The sequence below is a fragment of the Oratosquilla oratoria genome, chromosome 27 (assembly GCF_046742065.1).
Source record: "Oratosquilla oratoria isolate Oo_2021 chromosome 27, ASM4674206v1, whole genome shotgun sequence".
NCBI classification, from domain to species: Eukaryota; Metazoa; Arthropoda; class Malacostraca; order Stomatopoda; family Squillidae; genus Oratosquilla; species Oratosquilla oratoria.
The window spans coordinates 34903036-34908035 of NC_134803.1; positions in this window are offsets into that span (position 1 = coordinate 34903036).

The following is a 5000-nucleotide window of genomic DNA, read 5'->3' on the forward strand; positions in this document are numbered from 1 at the left end:
TATATATTTTTTACTTTCGAAGGAAGAAGTATAATTTGGCTACCGCCAAGCAATTTCTTTCAGCCGAGGGAATCCTCTCATAGTTTTTTCCAGCACCTTGTAAGTTAGTCTCATGTTGTACCCGGCGGAGGTTCTATGGAGCTTTGTTATGGGTCTACTGAAATCGTACATCGTGCTGTGTTACGATAGAACGAGACTAATAGACCATGACTGTGCTGTGTGACTTCCCCCCAACGTGCTGTGTTTGTGAAAAGCTCGCGGTTTTGTCGCTGTGGGGTTGCGGTGGGTGTTGTGGCGTATTCGCAGTGCGCATTGCGGCGCTGTGTTGTGTTTTGGTGCTGCGGCGGTCGCATCCGCAGCCCACTGCCGCCGCCGCCGCCGCCGCCGCCGCTGCGAATGGCGACCGCCCGGGGCTGTCGGAGGGTGAATGCGCTTCGGGTCATTACTCCGGGAGTGCGGAAGGAGGGATGGAGGGATAGAGGAGGAAGGGAGGGAGTCAGGTAGAGAGGGAAGGAAGGAAGGGAGGGAAGGGAAGGAGGGAGGGATGGAGGAGGAAGGGAGGGAAGTAAGAGAAGGAGGGAGGGAAGGATAGGGATGGGAGAGAACGAAGGGAAGGAGGGAGGGAGGGAAGGGGATGGGAAGGAAGGAAGGAAGGGAAGGAGGGAGGGAGGGATATGGATGGGAGGGACAGAAGGGCGGCAGAGAGAAGGGGAGGGTGGAAGGGAGGGAAGCAGGGAAGGAGGTAGAGGGGAGGTAGGAAGGGAGGAAGGGTCAGAGGGAGGAAGGGAGGGAAGGAAGGGGTGAGGGAGAGAGGGGAGGAGGGAGGAAGGACAAGAGGGAGGGCAGAAGGGAGGGAAGGACAGAGTATGGGAGGAGAGGACGAAAGGAGGGAAAGAAGAAGAGAAATGGGAAAATAGGGAGAGACAATTTGAAGGGAGGAAGAATGGAGAAGGGAGGAAGGAAGAAAGTGAAAGAAATAAAGATTGGGAGATGTGTAGGGAGCTGTGATGACGGGAAGAATCGTGGAAAGAAGGAGCATAGGAGGAAGGAGGGAGGGAGGAGGGAAGGAGGAGGGAGGGAGGAGGGAAAAGAACAAGGGAGAGGTAGATGGAGGAGGGAGGAAGGAAAGAAAGAGGGAGATGTGGAGGGACGGGGTGGAGAAAGGAAGAACGAATAGAGGAACGGAAGGAGGAAGTAAGGAAGGAAAAGAGAGACGGGTGTGGAAGGACGCGTTGGAAGGAGTAAGGATGAATGGATAGAGGAATGGATAAATGAGTGAATTGATAAATTAGATGGATGAAGGGAGGGAGAGAGGGTGAGGAAGGAGGGGAAGGAAGAGGGGGAGGGTGGGAAAGGACACGCCTGACAGTGTGGGTGGGGGTGGAGATGAGGATGAAGATGAAGATGAGGATGAGGATGAGGCTAAAGATAAAGTTGAAGATAAGACTAAGGATGGGGATGAGGTCAAGGAAGAAGATAAGATTGGGGCTGCCAATTTCTTTATCTATAAATTCTATTGGTTTATCTATTTATCTATTTATCTATTTATCTATAAATTCTATTGGTTTATCTATTTATCTATTTATCTATTTATATATTCATTTATTTGTCTGCTATTTTGTTTTTTTGTCGCTTATATTGCATTAGTGCTTCTGCCCTTAATAGGTAGTATTCCACCATCACCGAGTGATGTTTTTTGTGTTTAAGAAATTTGGTGGAAAGACTGGCCCAGTTGTGAGTGGACATGGAAACGTGATATTCCTAAACTGCGGAATGATGGTGTGTCACATCAAGTGTGCAGGACATGAGGTGATCATAGTTTTCTCCTGGACAGAAGTGTCGACTGAAGGATGAGTTGTTGAGGTTAATTCTCCAACGCTGAAGTATATAATGATATCGTTGTTTGGGGAGGGAGGTAAGAGAATAGGAAGTTATTGCGAGGTAGGTTAGTCAAGTGAAATGTATGACACAGAAAGAAGAGGGCCATAAGAGTAGGTAGTGCGGGGATATTAATCATGATATAACTGTCGGTTACATTGATGGAAAGAAGGCCATGGACGTACAAATTTTTTCTCTATATTTTTTCCAAAAATGTTGTAGAGTGGGCCGGAGAGGTAGTAAGGAATTCTGTTACTAGCTGTGGAATGAAAATATTGAAAAGTGTTGATGTTACATCCCGAGCTGCCTTGTCGGCCCGTTCGTTGCCGAGAATGCCAACATGAGATGACACCTCCACACGCGCGCGCGCAGACACACACACACACACACACACACACACACACACACACACACACACACACACACACACACACACACACACACACACACACACACACACACACACACACACACACACACACACACACACACACACACACACACACACACACACACACACACACACAAAACGGGTTTAAATCGAGAAGAAATTTAGATGAGCCATAAACATATTTCATGGATGAATGGGCGACGAAATTAGAAGGTAGAAAAAAAAACCATGTTGCTGCTTAAGTAAGGATAATGGGGGTTACAGATAAAGCATAAGGCGACAAAAATAACAAAAAGCTCGGTGGTACGGATTGACGAAAAGGGGATGAGGGGTTAGATTCTATGGGAGATACTGCTGTATAATCCACTCCATGCTTAGAGGGGAAGCAGAGTATACAGACTTTAATGGCAGTGAATCAAGAGTACAGGTAGTTGGTTGATAATGAGGCTAAGGACGAGGTTGAGAATAAGGATGAGAATGAAGATGAGTATGAGAATTAGGATGAGATTGAAGATAAATTTGAGAATAAGGACGAGGACAAGGACGAGGTTGGGAATAAGGATGAGAATGAAGATGAGGATGAGAATTAGGATGAGGTTGAAGACAAGTTTGAAAATAAGGACGAGGACAAGGACGAGGAAGAGGATAAGGATGAGAATGAAGATGAGGATGAGTATGAGAATGAGGATGAGGTTGAAAACAAATTTGAAAATAAGGACGAGAATAAGGATGAGAATGAGAATTAATATGTGGTTAGAAAAGGTTTAGGTGGGAATGAATTAAAAAGTAGGTTGAAGTTGAGTTCGAGGATGAAGATCCGAACAAGGTTAGGAACCAAGTTAGAAAGAAGAATGAGGTTAAAGGGAATAAATAAATAAAGAAAAAAAGGGTAGAAAGGGATAGAGAAGTAGGGGAAGTGGGACGGGGAAAAGAACGACACAAAGAGTAATAAGAGGAGGATAAGAAAAAGAAGAGGAGGAGGAACATGAGGAGAAACAAGAGGATGAGAAAGAAGAGAGTAAAAGAAGAAAAGAAAGAGGAGGAGGAGGAGGCGGGGAAAAAGTCAGAGGTGGAGTTAAAAGTAGAGGAAGCAAAGGAGGGGAAGGAGGAGGAGGAGGCTAGGAGGAGGAGGAGGCAAGGAGGAGGGGGAAGAGTTGAAGGAAGAGGAGGAGAAGGCGAGGTGACGTGCGGGAGTGGGTGTTTGCAATCAGCAGTTCCTTGGTGAGCGTCTTCCCGACGGGTGTAATCACCGCCATGACACGAAGGACTCTGATTGCCCTCTGCCTCCTGGCAGGTAAGTCGTCCTCGAGCTCCTCCTCGAACTCTTTCTCCTTTTCCTACTCGAAATTCTCCTCCTTTTCCTACTTGGACTCATTTTCCTTCTCTTACTCGAAGTTATTCTCCTTCTACTCGAACTCCTTCTCCTTCTCCTACTCGAACTCATTATCATTCTCTTACTCGAACTCACTCTCCTTCTTCCTCTTCTACTCGAACTCCTTCTTCTTCTCCTACTCGAACTCATTCTCCTTCTACTTGAATTTGTCCTTGGTCTAGTCCTCAAACCTGTCCTCGAACTCGTACCTTTGACCTTGAAGTTTTCAAAGTCCTCCTCATATTCGTTGTCAAACATGTCCTTCAGTTTGTACTTGAAGTCACTCTTTGAATTATCTATGAGTTTCTTCTCAGACTTCCTTTTACTCTCGCCCTCCAGGTCGTTATTTATCTTACTTACTCTCATCTCACACTCATATTTTCCAGTGAACTCAAGGCTGGTGTATTAAACTTATTCTCAACGTTTGACTCATTCTTCTCCTCATCTTTGCCCTCTTGGAGGTTTCCCAGAAGCTCCCTAAGATGTGGCCAATATGAAGAGGAGTCTCGTTCTTGTAGCCTCCCAGAATCCTCCCCAGTGATTATTTACCTTCTTGCCTTCAGCCACTGAAGTAAAAATAACTTCCACAATTATGTGCAATATACCCCCTGAAGAAAATAACGTAAAAAAAAAAAAACAGAAAATCACACATGTGCTTTAACTGGAAAAGGCTCTGACTTTGCAATGGAGATTTTTTTCCTCAGTGCCGATACTCCTGGAAGGGTTCTTCTCGAACAAGCTCCTCGAGTACGAAGTCACCCTCGAGAACGTTCCGTGAAGTAATAATTCGATTAAAAGGGATTGTCAACAGAAGGAGGAGGAGGAGGTGGGGAAAGAGGATGAAATGGAGAAGGGGAAGGAACATGAAGAGAAACAAGATTTACTCGTAGAAGAGAACTTATTTAGAAAATATTCAAATGACAAAAACAACCACGTCCATAGGAACACAGCCTACAATCCGGCTATGTAATCATACTTGAGAGTTGAAGAATGTGCTATCAAGTTTACAAAATACTGACAACACAGCCATAGCTACCTGTCAGTGACCGGGAAATGTTGAGACCAATAAACATAATTTAGACTGAAATTAAATAACTGTGGGTGCGTTTTCAACCGCCGCGGTTAACTTACAGTAAGTCAATGGAGACGTTCACACACAACCGCGCATTTTTCCCTGACTATGCGGTACCGCCGCGGTTTCTGCATACCGCTAGTATGAACAGGGTCTTGAACTCTGTACATGTAATTTCCATAGGGTGTTAAAACTGCCTCAAGGAACACAGTAAGATTTAATCCTTTCCACCTAGTGGCAAGTTTTATGTTATTCTGTTTACAACCAGGCAGTTTTATTCAACCGAG